This window comes from Podarcis filfolensis (assembly GCF_964270895.1).
Source record: "Podarcis filfolensis genome assembly, chromosome: 6".
Taxonomy (NCBI): domain Eukaryota; kingdom Metazoa; phylum Chordata; class Lepidosauria; order Squamata; family Lacertidae; genus Podarcis; species Podarcis filfolensis.
Window position 1 is genome coordinate 82,106,314 of NC_139609.1, and position 15,215 is coordinate 82,121,528.

Sequence of the window (15,215 nt, forward strand, 5' to 3'; positions counted from 1 at the left end):
CCATAAACACTGTCCAGCCTTCTGCCCCAGAGAGGTCATTTTGGTGCTTGCTAACCATACAAAAACAATGTGGTTTGACTTTAACACCCCCGCCCCCCAGAGTGCACTCCATTGTCTCTTGAGACAGAGGGATGCCACTAACAACTGACATCCAGACTATTATTAATTCTATATTATTTCTAACATGTATAGGTCGTCCTTTATTGCAACAAACTCATCCCAGGGTGGTTTCCAACAATGCGTAGGTAAAGGTAAAGGGACTCCTGACCATTAGGTCCAGTCATGGCCGACTCTGGGGTTGCGGCGCTCATCTCACTTTACTGGCCGAGGGAGCTGGCGTACAGCTTCCGGGTCATGTGGCCAGCATGACTAAACCGCTTCTGGCGAACCAGAGCAGCGCACGGAAACACCGTTTACCTTCCCGCCGAAGCGGTGCCTATTTATCTACTTGCACTTTTGACGTGCTTTCGAACTGCTAGGTTGGCAGGAGCAGGGACCGAGCAACGGGAGCTCACCCCGTCGTGGGGATTCGAACCACGACCTTCTGATCGGCAAGCCCTAGGCTCTGTGGTTTAACCCACAGCGCCACCCGCGTCCCTATCAACAATGCATAAGATGCACCGAATATATCTACTATATAGGGGTGGGCAGGAGGGGGTGCTGCTAGTTAGAACATAGGATACAAATATTGTACCAGTTGCATGCTCATGGCTGTCCTGGATTGAACATGGCAGCGTGTTTATGTTGTTTGAAGCGAGACAATTTGAAGGGCTTCCTTCACCCTGCATTAGCCTGCTCCCCCTTTGAGATCGGTCTCTTTTCATTTCTTTGCTTATTTAATAATAGCAGCCAAAACTCAAATCGTATGGGAGACAGGGGGTATGTTACGTTATTGGATAAATCAAATGGATCAATTCAAGAATTCTAAAGTTCAAAAGGTGCCGTTGATGTAAATGACACGTGGTAAAATCCTTCCATACGTCCCCAAATGTGGCAGGTTTAGCCAATCCTTGTACAGCGGTACCTCGGGTTAAGTACTTAATTCATTCTGGAGGTCCGTTCTTAACCTAAAACTGTTCTTAACCTGAAGCACCACTTTAGCTAATGGGGCCTCCTGCTGCCGCCACACCGCCGGAGCGCGATTTCTGTTCTTATCCTGAAGCAAAGTTCTTAACCTGAAGCATTATTTCTGGGTTAGCGGAGTGTGTAACCTGAAGCATGTAACCTGAAGCGTATGTAACCCGAGGTATCACTGTAGCGCCTTAAGATTCCTTTAGAACCACTTTTTCTTCAAGCAACAAATATGTATAATAAATAATAAAAATAGTAATAATAATAATGATAACTCCCCCCCCCATCCTAGGAATTTTCAACAAAGTCTATAGAATCTATAGAAAATTTGGATGGTCCTGTGTCTATAGGAGATACAGCAGAGATGGGAAACCTGAGTCCACTGAGATGTTATTGGACCAAAGTTCCCATCACCTCGGACCAGTAGCTATGTTGTCTGGGGCTTGTGAAAGTTGACGTCCAACAACATCTGAAGCGCCTCAGTTTCCTCACCACTGCAAGAGGGGATTTCGGTAGAAAGTGCGTTTCGCGTCATCTTGCTAGGGTCTCACCTGCTCCACCTTCCCAGGCGAAATGTATCCTTTTGAGCCAAGGTTCTCCGGCAGAGATGGCCAAAATGATGAGCTTTCCAGCGGCAGCTGCATGTCGGCATGTTGAAGCTTCCCCTTGCCGGATGCTCAGATATTTTATCTCGAACTGTCTGATGCAGCTTGACTTCTGAATGCCCTGCCTGTCTCTCTCCCCCCCACCCTTTGCTCCTCTTGTGATTGACATTTGTCATTACCGTGCCATGTCGCTTGTGCAGTACTTGCCCACTGCCCGCAGCGGTGGAGTATCTTATTTTTCTGTCAGGTTAAGGGTGAAAAGGATTACACATGCATACTGATTTATGCCTTTTGGGCTTGGAATAGTGTCAGTTGTGATTGCTGGCATGCTCGTTCAGCGTTCCTGCTTTTTTTTTTTTTTTTGGTTGTTGGGTTACACAGCGTTTGAGTCTTGGGGCCGTTACACATATTAGGGGAGATGAATGTTGGAGATCTTTTGGCCTCTTGTGCACATGCATCAATTTTAACACCAGTAGTGTGTGCTTGTGCATCCCTTTTATACCGTCTTTGGAAACTGGCGTTTCTTGTGCTCATGCACATTACGGTTTTAGCATGCGCACCTCAACTGCATGTGGTTGGTCAAGACTATGGAACACATGTCCTTAAAGCCTTGCAGACTTGCTGCCTGTTTATTGCCGAGCCAAGTTCATGGTGCCAGTTTTGACATAAACTGTACCATACTTTTCTGTGTATAAGACTCCCCCATGTATAAGACGCTCCCTATTTTGGGGGATTCAAATTTAAGAAAATGGGGGAGATGGCTCACAGTTGTTGAGCTTTTTGGGGGGAGGATTGCCCAGAGTTGTACAATTTTTTTTTGGGGGGGGGGGATTGTCGAAAATCAATTACCCACCCCACCAATGCTGACAATTGCATTGGTGGCTTACAGCCGCCAATCAAACACCCACTTGCTGCAGCAACAGCAAATCGCAAACAGACCCTTACTCAGCAGAAAATCAATAACCCAATGGAGAAAAGCTGTCCACTGCCAATCGCGCATGTCCCAGAACAGCAGCCGCCAATCGCAGCAGCGACAGCCAATCCACAGCAGTCCTTGCTGCAAAAACCAATCACCAACCCGATCAGAGCAGCAGCAGCCAATCCAAAGCAGCTCTTGTAGCAGCCAACGATTGTCGCCGACAAGTTCCTGCTTGCAGCTGCAGCCAATCACCCGTTCCCCCAATTCACTATCCGTGTATAAGACGAGCCAAGTTTTTGAACATTATTTTTTGAGTAAAAAAACCTCGTCTTATAGACGGAAAAGTACGGTGCATCCTTAGATGGCTTAGGACCCAGCTATCCAAAGGAGTGTCTCTCCCACTATGGTCCTTCCTTGAGAGCCACTCAAGAGCCCCTTTTGCGAAGTCCAGTTGTCTGGAATTTGTGGCGCTGTGGTCTAAACCACTGAGCCTAGGGCTTGCCGATCGGAAAGTCGGCGGTTCGAATCCCTGCAACGGGGTGAGCTCCCATTGCTCGGTCCCAGCTCCTGCCAACCTAGCAGTTTGAAAGCACGTCAAAGTGCAAATAGATAAATAGGTACCGCTCTGGCGGGAAGGTAAACGGCGTTTCCTTGCACTGCTCTGGTTTCGCCAGAAGCAGCTTAGTCATGCTGGCCACATGACCTAGGGAAGCTGTCTGCGGACAAACACCGGCTCCCTTGGCCAGTAAAGCGAGATGAGCACCGCAACCCCAGAGTCATCCGCGACTGGCCTTAACTGTCAGTGGTCCTTTACCTTTACCTTTTTATAAATAGATAAGAAAATCCATGTTGGATCAAGTCAAAGGCCCATCCAGTCCAGCAGAGGCTTATGGGAAGCTGCTATGTTTTCAAGAATTTAATCTGCAAGGGTTCTCAGGGTATATACTTTTACAAATAGGAATGAGTCTGGAAAGGATTGTATCAGAACTTTCCACTTTTCCACTTTTCAGTTGAGTTGCACATGCAAACTATATTGGTGTTGATGCCCATCAGTGGGGAAGTATGAAAAAAAGTTGATGCAGTGAAATGAAACAAAACTTGCACATAGGCTTGAATGGAGTCAGGATTAGTGCCTGATGAGCAGCTCAAAATGAAAATTGAAGGATGGATGCAGGGAGAAATCAACAGGCAATTAGAATAACTTAAAGATTTTAGAAAACAGTTCTTAGTAATTCATAATTATATTGATGAATAATGACAAATACTGAAAACAAATGCATTGTGCATAAAATTAATTATGTTAAAAGAATAGCTAATCTGTCTCTGTGTTGATAACATATAATTATGATGATGCTTTCTCACATGTTTTTAAATAATGTCATTTCAATTCATAATTCAGAGGAGGTATTTTGACATTTAATACATGTTGCAATTTATACAATATTTTCAATATAATTGCGCTGTGCCGCATTAAAGAATCACAGCCTACTCGGAGACGTTTCTTACCACCACATGAACATTAAAATAATAGTATGGAAGCCTATTATTCGCAGTGATAACCCATGGCAAGTTGACAACAGGGAATCACCTTCGCACCGAGAGAAACAGTGTTATTCTTTCAGGTTCTTAGTTGATCGTTCTTTTTATTGTCCCAGTCGTACTTTGTACAAAATGTTTGTGTGGATTTTTCAGAGGTTTGTGGACTGTAGCATCATCAAGATATCTGAGCCATAAAATTACACAACCCAAGGTTTGGCTTTTAAGAGAAACAAGAACAGTTCACTTGTCAAGTAGGAGGTTTGTTTCCTGTGGGTGCTACATCTATTATCGAAATACTGAGGGTATATAAAAGTAGTGAAGAAAACATTTGTCCTCAAGGGCCACATTGCCTCATTGCCAACCCCGCAAGGGCCATATGCTGGCAGAGGATGGGACCAGATTGTGGGTGGGGTCAATGTTCGCAAGGCCACATTCTCTTTCTCACCCTTGCTTTCATACTCATACACAGACACCACATTCAGATAGACAGAGCCATGCACACAAATATATGCATGCACACCTACCGTATATACTTGCAGACAGACTTGCACCCCAAACCCAGATGATCCATTCAGATCAGCTGAGGAGTGCAGGGGGCAGGGATTTTTTCATCCTCATCACTGCACCGGAATGGGCAGGGAGGTTTGGACACACGATATTAGATCCTAGCCACCCATCACCTCAACGTACCTAGAGACAAATTTAATGTACTGGATCCAGAAAGAGCTGTTGACTTCCCATAGCTCAATAGGCCCCAACAGCAAGAGCAAGAGGGCAGTGGCAGATCTTGCGGTGTCAAATTTAGGTGGCGCCTTCTGTGATGCCTAAATTCAGCACCCCTCTGCCTCTTGTGCTCCATTCTAAATCATAGTTGTGGCACCCCCCCCCGGGCTCTGCGCCCAGTGCGACAGAACCCATCATGCTGTCCCAAATCTGCCTGTGCCAAAGGGTGATATCCCATGTTAATTATACTCAGAGTAGACCCACTGAAATGAATGGACTTAATTCATTTCCGTGGGTATGTTCTGTGCTGAACATCGCCTAGAGTTTGTTTGCCTTGCGCAAAGGTGCCGGCTGCTGGGGGCCAAGGTACTGTGGCCCTCCTAATCTTTTCTTTGAAGGGTCTGGGCCCCTCAGTGTTCAGAGGGCCCCCTCTGTGATGGCAGAATGTTGTGCGCAGGACATTGGGACATTCTGCATCATCACACGTGGGCTCCCTCAATCCTGCAGAGAAGGTGGTGCCTCTGGCAAACGTTATGCAAAATGTGTGTTGTGGGTCTCTGCCCTGAGTCTAGCAGTGCCCCAGTTGTTGAGGTTCACCATGCATTTTAGAAACTTTCCTTATTGGGGTTCTGAAATGTACAAGGAGCTTCCCTGGCTACAAAAGCCACCTTGCTTTAGATTGTCACATCCCACAGGTTGGAGAGCAGCAAGAATTGCGATGGGACGAAGCTAGTGTGCTTTGCTCCACTGTCCCCTTCACATATTTATAATAAGGTTACCAGATTTTCTTCAATGAATCCGGGGACACTTTTCAACTTTAGTAGGAATGATAGGATTTTGCCAGGGGACTGGTTTGCAAATCCGGGGACTGTCCCTGGGAAATGGGGACGTCTGGTAACCTTAATTTATAAGAACAACAAAACATCATCAACAATGAAATTTACATTCACGCTGAAAAGGATGCTAATTTGTTCCTGGATCCATTTGGTGGTTCTTGGGGTTGGGATAGAAAACAAAGTAGATGCTACAAGCCTGAAGTCTGCCCACCATTACTGTATATCAAACCTTGTTTTCCCTGCTTGTCTTTTACTAATTGCTGTCCATCAATCATGTCCATTTCTTGTCCTTTTGGGGTGTGTGTGTGTGTCTTTTAAATTCCTGGTCATTGTGCTCCTTCCACCCCCATCTTCGGGTCCCTAGGAGTGGCTAGCTGCCCTTATCACCCACATAAACCCCCAAACAGGAAGTTTATTCTGCCAGCTGGATCTTTGTCATTTAAGGAAGCTCTCCAACGATAGACATGTCACCTCAGGAAAGAATGGGGGTGGGGGAGGAACCCCACACCAAACTAGTTATCTCCAAAATTTATACCGACACATGTTTATATAAATAAAGCTTCAAGGCAAAATACTTCTGGGAGTGCATGATAACCAGCAAATGTATGGTGGATTCAAAAAGTTGGACAGCTCCAGATTAATATTTACCCATTTTTATTGCGACGCTGGATTGAAAATGGAAAGCAACACCAGCAGAGGGACTCTTTGAATACTCTGTGGTGTTTTGCATTCGATGGGTAATTCTATTCCAGAAGCTTTCGAATGCTTTACTAGTAATAGAAACCAAGTGGGAAAAACCTATTCCATATTTTAGTGATGACATTTTCACAGCAGATACCCACACACACGTTCTTGTGTGTGCAGAAAAGCAAGGGAATTCTGCAAAACGCCACAAAGTCTTTAGGTACTGAATCACAGTCTGGTTCTTTAATGCTTACATGTATGTTTGTGCATGCACAATTATATACAGATACACACACACATTTATCTACATGTAAACATTAAAGATTTCAGAGTGCTTTGCTTTGATTCAGTACCCAAGGACTGTCTGGTGTTTTGCAGAATTCCCCAGAGCCCTATAAATGCTTCTGTGCTAGAGGTACCCATTCTAAGCTTGAGTCACTTATACCAGTTTATCAAACTAACGAGCCATTGAGTGATGCTATTTCCAAGTTCAAGCTCCACCAGGGAAAGAATGTGGAAAACAAAACTGAAATTTTAGACAGAACTGAATTCCTAAGGGCCAAGACAACTAGAATTTATTAACTCGTACACGCCAAAGCTCACCAAGAATAATGTTCCTTGAGCTTTTTCCTCCACAAATCTTACCATCTTTCATAAAATCCAGGGACGTGGGCAGGCTACATCATTCTGGATTTGGCAAGGTGTCGTGATTTAGCTTGCTGTTAAGCAGCCTTTGTGCTCTGCCCCTCAGATACAAGCACTGAAGGATCCTTGGGAGAAAAGGGGAGCTGTGCCATGGACTTGCATTTGTAATGAAGGGCTCATTCACACCGAGGAACTAATCGCTCACGAGCGATGACGTGTGCGAACGAGCCACCAGGAGTTAATCACCGGGGATCGAACATTCATGTTTCCCTGACATGAATTCAAACGGAACTGTCACGGAGCAGCTGCTTTTCCATTAGGCTGCAGCAGAGAGAAAGATTGGACAGCAGGCCCCTCTCATCTGAGAGACCAACTACATTTAGGTCCTCCTTTCCCTGAACTGTTTCCATGCCAGTGGTGGACAGGGCGAGAGGCAGGGATAAGAACTGGCCAGCACCATAAACAGACCCTTGGGTTGCAAACCAGAAGAATATACCCCTCCTCAAGTGCCCCTATTTTCCAGGGACTTCCTGGATTTACAGAAGCCATCCCACTTTCTGATTTGATCCCGGAATGTCCTGCTTTTTCTTAGGATGCCCCTATTTTCATCAGAGAAATGTTGGAGGGTATGGAGTTACGAAGCAAGTCAAGAAGATAACTATACAACCTTTAGAAGACATCTGAAGGCAGCCCTGTATAGGGAAGTTTCCTAATGTTTTTATATGTCTTTATATATGTTAGAAGGGATGCAGGTGGTGCTGTGGATTAAACCACAGAGCCTAGGACTTGCCGATCAGAAGGTCGGCAGTTCGAATCCCCGCAATGGGGTGAGCTCCCTTTGCTCGGTCCCAGCTCCTGCCAACCTAGCAGTCTGAAAGCATGTCAAAGTGCAAGTAGATAAATAGGTACTGCTCCAGTGGGAAGGTAAATGGTATTTCCATGCACTGCTCTGGTTCGCCAGTAGCGGCTTAGTCATGCTGGCCACATGACCTGGAAGCTGTACGCTGGCTCCCTCGGCCAATAAAGCGAGATGAGCGCCACAACCCCAGAGTCGGCCACCACTGGACCTAATGGTCAGGGGTCCCTTTACTTTTACCTTTATATATGTTAGAAGATGCCCAGAGTGGCTGGGGCATCCCAGTCAGATGGGAAGGTATATTATTATTATTATTATTATTATTATTATTATTATTATTAACTCTATTTTCAATGGAGAAATGTTGAAGGGTATGGAAGAATAGGGTATGGAAGGAGTTTGATCCTGGAGAGAAGATAGATGCTTCTCCTTTCTGCTCCTCCTTCTCCACCCCCTCCTTCACCATAAGGTTCAAGGGCAAATTACAATACAGTGGTACCTCGGGTTAAAGATGCTTCAAGTTACAGACTCCGCTAACCCAGAAATAGTACCTCGGGTTAAGAACTTTACCTCAGGATGAGAACAGAAATCGTGCGCAGCGGGAAGCCCCATTAGCTAAAGTGGTACCTCAAGTTAAGAACAGTTTCAGGTTAAGAACGGACCTCCGGAACGAATTAAGTTCTTAACCCGAGGTACCACTGTACTGTATATCCATCTAACAATCATCTTAAAATGCCAAGAGTGCATTTTCATGCTAAATTCACTGCTGAAAGTTATGCACACCTGCACATCTTCATTTCACTGGCGGGCACATCTTTGCCTTCTGTCAGCTCCACGCTTGTCAAGGAGGGTTGCTAGTTGCCATGACACAAACTTTGCACTGAAGCTAGTCGGTGCTGTCCTGCACAAGCAACAGAATCAATACGGTACAATGGATTGCGCCATTTCAGACTGCAGAGGGAGTATCGTATTTTTGACTACCCTTTGCTGTGTTGAGGGAAGGGGGGGGCAACCCCAATCTTACCAGGCTGGACATTGAGGACCGCACTACAATTTATTTACTCAGTTCTTTATAGAAGTTTTCTTTCATGGGGCCCATTTGAAAGAGATTTTGGATTCTACCTCATTCTACTGTATATGTGTCCAGCTGCTTTGGTACATTACTTCCTTGTGTAAGCAGCTAACAAATTCAGTTAAAAGTGATAATAGTAAAAATAATAAATGTGCAGAAACCATGGTCTTGACATCAAGTTGTGGCCCTATTGCACAGGATTTTTTTATTTGCATGCTTCTCCACAAATTATTGTTTCTCTGTACAGCATCCTTTGGTATGAATGGATCTCCATTGCTTGACCACTGCAATGAATCCCCTCCCCTCATTTCATCCTGACGCACCCTAGGGATGGACAAATCTGTCTAGTTTGGCTTTCTATCAGTTTTTCTAGTCCCAAGTTTGGGCTGTCACATTTCCTCATTTTCCCATGAAGTATCACCAGCATGTTAGTGCACATTTCTCCTCATAAACACATTTTTTTTTAACATGCAGTTTTGCCTAATATACACAATCCATGTTCCCTAATATAACACACTTGTATGTTAGTTTCCCAAATGTATGCATTTTAAAACACACACTTCCCCCTAATGTATACATTTATGTACACTTTTGTTGTTGTTGCAAAGTTCAGAGATGTGTGAATTTTTTAAGGATAAGGTATGCTTCAGTTTGCGTCTTGTTTCAGGCAATGCAACTTGGGATCCCAATAAAATGAAAACCAACATGAATATTTTCCCCCCCCTTAGCACCCCCTCAGTCAGCAGAGTCAATAACTGTTCCTTTAATACAGGCTCAGCTGTAGTCTCTCCCCCCCCCCAAGGCCTCTGTACATGGTGGTTGCAATTATTATTATTATTATTATTATTATTATTATTTATACATTTATTCAAAAGTTACCCTACAGTTTTGTCAGCTGCCACAGTACCACAGAACAATCACTCCAATCTTCAACCCCTTATCGTCGTCACGTTGGCTTGCCAAATACCCTCACTTGGAACCCAAATCCGGTGGTTGTGGTATGATCATATAAGTTAGCTGCTCATATGCTGCACGACACACGAGACAATGTTTTGGAATTTCCGTGTTGCATCCTGAGTATGCCCTCTTGTCCGGTAGAGGGTGCTGTTTGGTTGCTTATGCCATTTCCCTCTGTCTGCAGGAACAGGAACGCCACAACTTAACATTCTTTGAAATCTGCTTCCAGACATTTTCCTTTTTTTAAGGCTCATTAGTGTGAAATTCCATTCCAAAGAGCTCTGAAAACTTCAATACCAGCATAAATTCCAGCTCAGCTGTATTAAGCAAAACACCTATCAAGTTTAAATTCCAGAGCTCCCTGGTGTCTGTGGACCAGTTGTCGCCTCTGTCTGCCAATAGAAAGGTAACTTCAGAGTGATACAACTTCTGTCCCCCTGGGGCTCGCATGAAAATGAGGTGTACATCTCGAGAGGCCTTTCCCTGTGAACTAACTAAAAGAATTCAAACAAGGAAATAAGAATATATTATTGATAAGAATACCAAGCATTTTTTTTTGTCATTTCAAAAGCACTGAACAAAGATAAACTAATGGGTCTTCTGCTTCCCCTTTACCCCACATTGCCCCCAGATTGTTGGGGAAGAAACGTGTGTTTTTATCCCTAGGCCATATGCTGGCAGAACAATACCATGAACGTTCTATGTTGCAAGCAATGTTTTTGCACGCTTACAGATACTGAGGGCCCTTTAGTGGCATGGGAGCTGCTACACTGCCGCCACTCCTGGTAATGTTAGAAGCCCATGGCCACATAGGAGCACAGGTGTAGTGGTCTGGGGTCACAGGGGTTTCGAAAACCTGCTACTATTTCTGCAGCAGGGTCCCTGACTCCAGCGTCCGAAAGCCACCCAATCAGCACAAAAGGGGAGCTTTTCAGCCACTGAGAATAAGGCTTCTCGCCGTTTGTGCCGATTGGAGCCAATCAGAGTGAAAGGAGACGAATCAGCCACTGAGAATTGGCTCCTAGGGTCACTCTGGAGAAGAAAACCAAGGGAAAATGCTCCACCCGCTAAGCATTTAGGAGCACTGAAAACACAAGGTGCTTCAGTTTCAAGAGAACCGTGTGTAACCGTGTACAATGGAACTTCAAGGAAAACACAACCGAAGTAACTGAAATAAAACACCGGAGCACTCCCAAATCATTTGCCCATGTTCATGTACAGAAAATAGCAGGTCTAAGTCAGGCATAGGCAAACTCGGCCCTCCAGATGTTTTGGGACTACAATTCCCATCATCCCTAACCACTGGTCCTGCTAGCTAGGGATGATGGGAGTTGTAGTCCCAAAACATCTGGAGGGCCAAGTTTGCCTATGCCTGGTCTAAGTGAAAGGCAACACATGGAGATCTGCACTGATTGTTGCAATATATCCCTGATTATTATTATTGTCTAATTATAACATTATGATATACTTTTAGAACGGCTTCTGAATTTGCTGCTACATTACTGCATAGGATAAATATGCACCACACCTATTTCCTATTCTAAAGCTGGCCCTCAGAAATATTAATGTGGAAAGCTCTCCCACACGAACATAGGAAGCTGTCCTTAATCTGTTGTTTGGCAGCTCTTTAAATGCATTTTCATTGACTGTAATGTTTGTACAGAGAATTGTTCTTAGCAGTCGGGTGTTTTGCTTCTGTTATTTTTAATACAGAAAAGCAGGATAACAAAATGTTTTGTTTTTATATATATAAATAAAAATGCCTAGGTTTTATTTACTTGTTTATGGATTAATTCATTTATTTAGATGTATGGCTTGTTTCATCCTTTTGCCTCGAAGTATATAATAATAAATAATAACAAAATGACAAAAGCTCCACTAATAAAAAAAATAAAAGAGAGACTACAATGAAAAATGCACAACCTTCGTTTCTGAATAGGTAATATGATATCGGCCCTCTTAGCGGAGCTGAGACAAAACTAGTTCCATGTGCAACCACTCATCCTTGCTAAGGTTTCAACCCCACGCTCACTTAATTGAAATTTTGCCCATGGAACTCAGTAGCCTTACTTGCTGAGTAAACACAGAAAGGATCAGGCTGGTTGACTTGTTCAAATTTTTCCTAGATATCAGGCAGGCAGCTTATTTTAACATCTATATTCTACACACCTTTATGGGTTGTTTCCAACGATCACCCTACTCAGAGCAGACCCATTGAAATGAATGGGCTTGGCTAACATAGATCCACCAGACCCTATTTTCCAACACCGTCCCTGATTTAGAGATGCAGTCCCAGTTTCTGATTTGATCCCGGAACATCCTGCTTTTCCTTAGGATGTCCCAATTTTCATTGGAGAAATGTTGGAGGGTATGGAGTTAGCCAGGCCCTGAGACATCTGAAGGCAATCCTGTATAGGGAAGTGCTTTTTAAAATGTTTAATGTTTTCTTATGTTTTTATATATGTTGGAAGCTGCCCAGAGTGGCTGGGGCAACCCAATAAGATGTGTGGGGAAGAAATACAGTGGTACCTCGGGTTAAATACTTAATTCATTCTGGAGGTCCGTTCTTAACCTGAAACTGTTCTTAACCTGAAGCACCACTTTACCCAGTGGGGCCTCCTGCTGCCACCGCGCCGCCGGAGCACGATTTCTGTTCTCATCCTGAAGCAAAGTTCTTAACCCGAGGTATTATTTCTGGGTTAGTGGAGTCTGTAACCTGAAGCGTATGTAACCTGAAGCGTATGTAACCTGAGGTACCACTGTAGGAAAATCATTATGGAATGGGACATCCCTATTTTCATCAGAGAAATGTTGCAGGGTGTGCTACTCAAAGTAGACCCATTAAACTAAATTGATATGATGGTTTTGGGGCCATTATCAGGGTTGCCATACCTTTGGAATTTCCCGGACATACCCGGAATACTGAAGTCAGAAGCAGTGTCCGGGCGGAAATCAGGAAAACGTCCGTGATAATCCGGATGTATGGCCACCCGTGTTGGCAGTGTCATTTTTGCCGATTTTCCTTAAACAACTTTTGTGTCCAGATTTTCACTTTTTGAAAGATGGCAACGCTAATTCAATTCAGTGGGTCTACTCACTGAATACAACTCTATGCATCAGGGACGTACCTTTTTCTATTATTTAGTAAAAATCCACTCTATTCTATGAAATGAATGACTCTAATATTGGAAACTGCCCTGTGGTCTTTGGATGAAGGGCAGTATATAAATTTAAGAAATAATAATAATAATAATAATAATAATAATAATAATAATAATAATACATGCCTACTCAGAAGTAAGTACAACAGATTTCCTTGGGGCTTACTCCCAGGTAACTGGATTGCAGCCTTAATTGAGCACATATAGCTATATGAGCTATGATGTTAGATCCGAAATAAGGAAGCTGGTGTCCTAACCTCACAATTGGTATATTTGGAGGATATGCCTTAGCTTTACGAGGTATGCACCCGTGATGGTATGTATAATGGGGTATTGCCTGTTGTGTGTGTGGTGGTGGTGGGGGAGTAGAAAGAAATATATATGTATGAATGCAAAAAATACCCAATAGTAGTAAGACTTAAGTATCCAAGGAGCAGTTCAACATGACATGAGTTTTCATCTGCTCATAAGCTACAGGGATTCGGGCTACAGTTGATAAGCTTATCTTGAAGTAAGACAGAAGTTAGGCTGCTGAAATTCTTACCATTTTGCTGCCATTATACAGCTGAGAGTCAAGAACTGTCAAATTACATGAGTAATAGCTATCCATATTCAAAAGGGAGAGCTGTTGACAATTGCCTCTCATCCCTCCTTTCCATTCCATCTGTGCTTGCTGCAGAGCAGGCAGGACTAAGCAGAGCTGGGGCCAGATATTGCCACATTCCTGATAAGACGCCCCAACACAGAGCGCAGAGTGTCGGGAGAGGCGAGGATAGGGCGAAGAGAATTGTCGATCGCTCTGAGTACAAAAGTAATGAGAGAGATAATTCCGCCCCCCCTCCTTGCATTACAGCAAGAATAATAATAAAAAAAAGATGATGGGAACCGCGCTGACATTGTTTGAGGTTACAAGTGATGAAGCAAAGGACGTTTACTTGATTTTCATTTCTTTTCCCCTTCTCTCTTCCCCAGCCCAGCCTTTCTTCTCCCCCTTCTCTGTCTTTTAAAAACAATCACATTATATCTTCTCATAAGATACGAGGGAGATCATTATCTGGCATAACGAAAACCCAAATGACAGGGCCGATAAACTTAGCAGCTGTTTATAAAGTCTTGTAAAGGCACTCTCAGAGGTATACAGATAAGGAAATCACATAACCGAAATGGCTAAAAGCAGCATTCAGTACAGAAAAACAACAACGCCACACAAGGCATGCTACTGTAGACTGTATTCAAATCCTGAACGGCTAAGCAGGAAATGGGCAAAGACATAAAGGAAGACCATTCAGGTTTCCGGCCCTGAGCCAGAACTACATGCTCTGCAATCACCTTGCTTATGTAAACGCCAGACACTGGTTCTCTTCTGCAAAGCAGCAGTGTAAGAAGGTGGTTTGGAAAGATGTGTAAGTCAGGGGAGAGAATACTCATCCATTTCCTTACCCACCACTTTCCTCTTGAAATTCCAGTTTCAGCAGTTCCCCTCCCTGTTGCTGATCTAGGTAAAGGTAAAGAGACCCCTGACTGTTAGGTCCAGTCGTGACCGACGCTGGGGTTGCGGCGCTCATCTCGCTTTATTGGCCGAGGGAGCCGGCGTACATCCAAACTCTGCTTAAAAACCTCCAAGGAAGGAGAGCCCGCTGCCTTCTGAGGGAGTCCCTTCCACTGTCAAACAGAGGAGGGTTGGGAAAGCAATCAAAATCTTTACAATGAACTGTAAAGAACTCTATTCAAAAACATTTGTTTTGCTGGTGTTCCGTGCGGGACAAAGGGACATGAATGCCACTCAGTTTTTCAGCATTGCTGAATACAGAGGGAGTTAGGTAAAGGGACCCCTGACCATTAGGTCCAGTCGCAGACGACTCAAGGGTTGTGGCGCTCATCTCACTTTATTGGCCGAGGGAGCCGGTGTACAGCTTCTGGGTTATGTGGCCAGCATGGCTAAGCTGCTTCTGGCTAAACAGAGCAGCGCATGGAAACGCCGTTTACCTTCCCACCGGAGCGGTACCTATTTATCTACTTGCACTTTGATGTGCTTTCGAACTGCTAGGTTGGCAAGAGCAGGGACTGAGCAACGGGAGGTCACCCCGTCGCTGGGATTCGAACCGCCGACCTTCCAATCGGCAAGCCCTAGGCTCTGTGGTTTAACC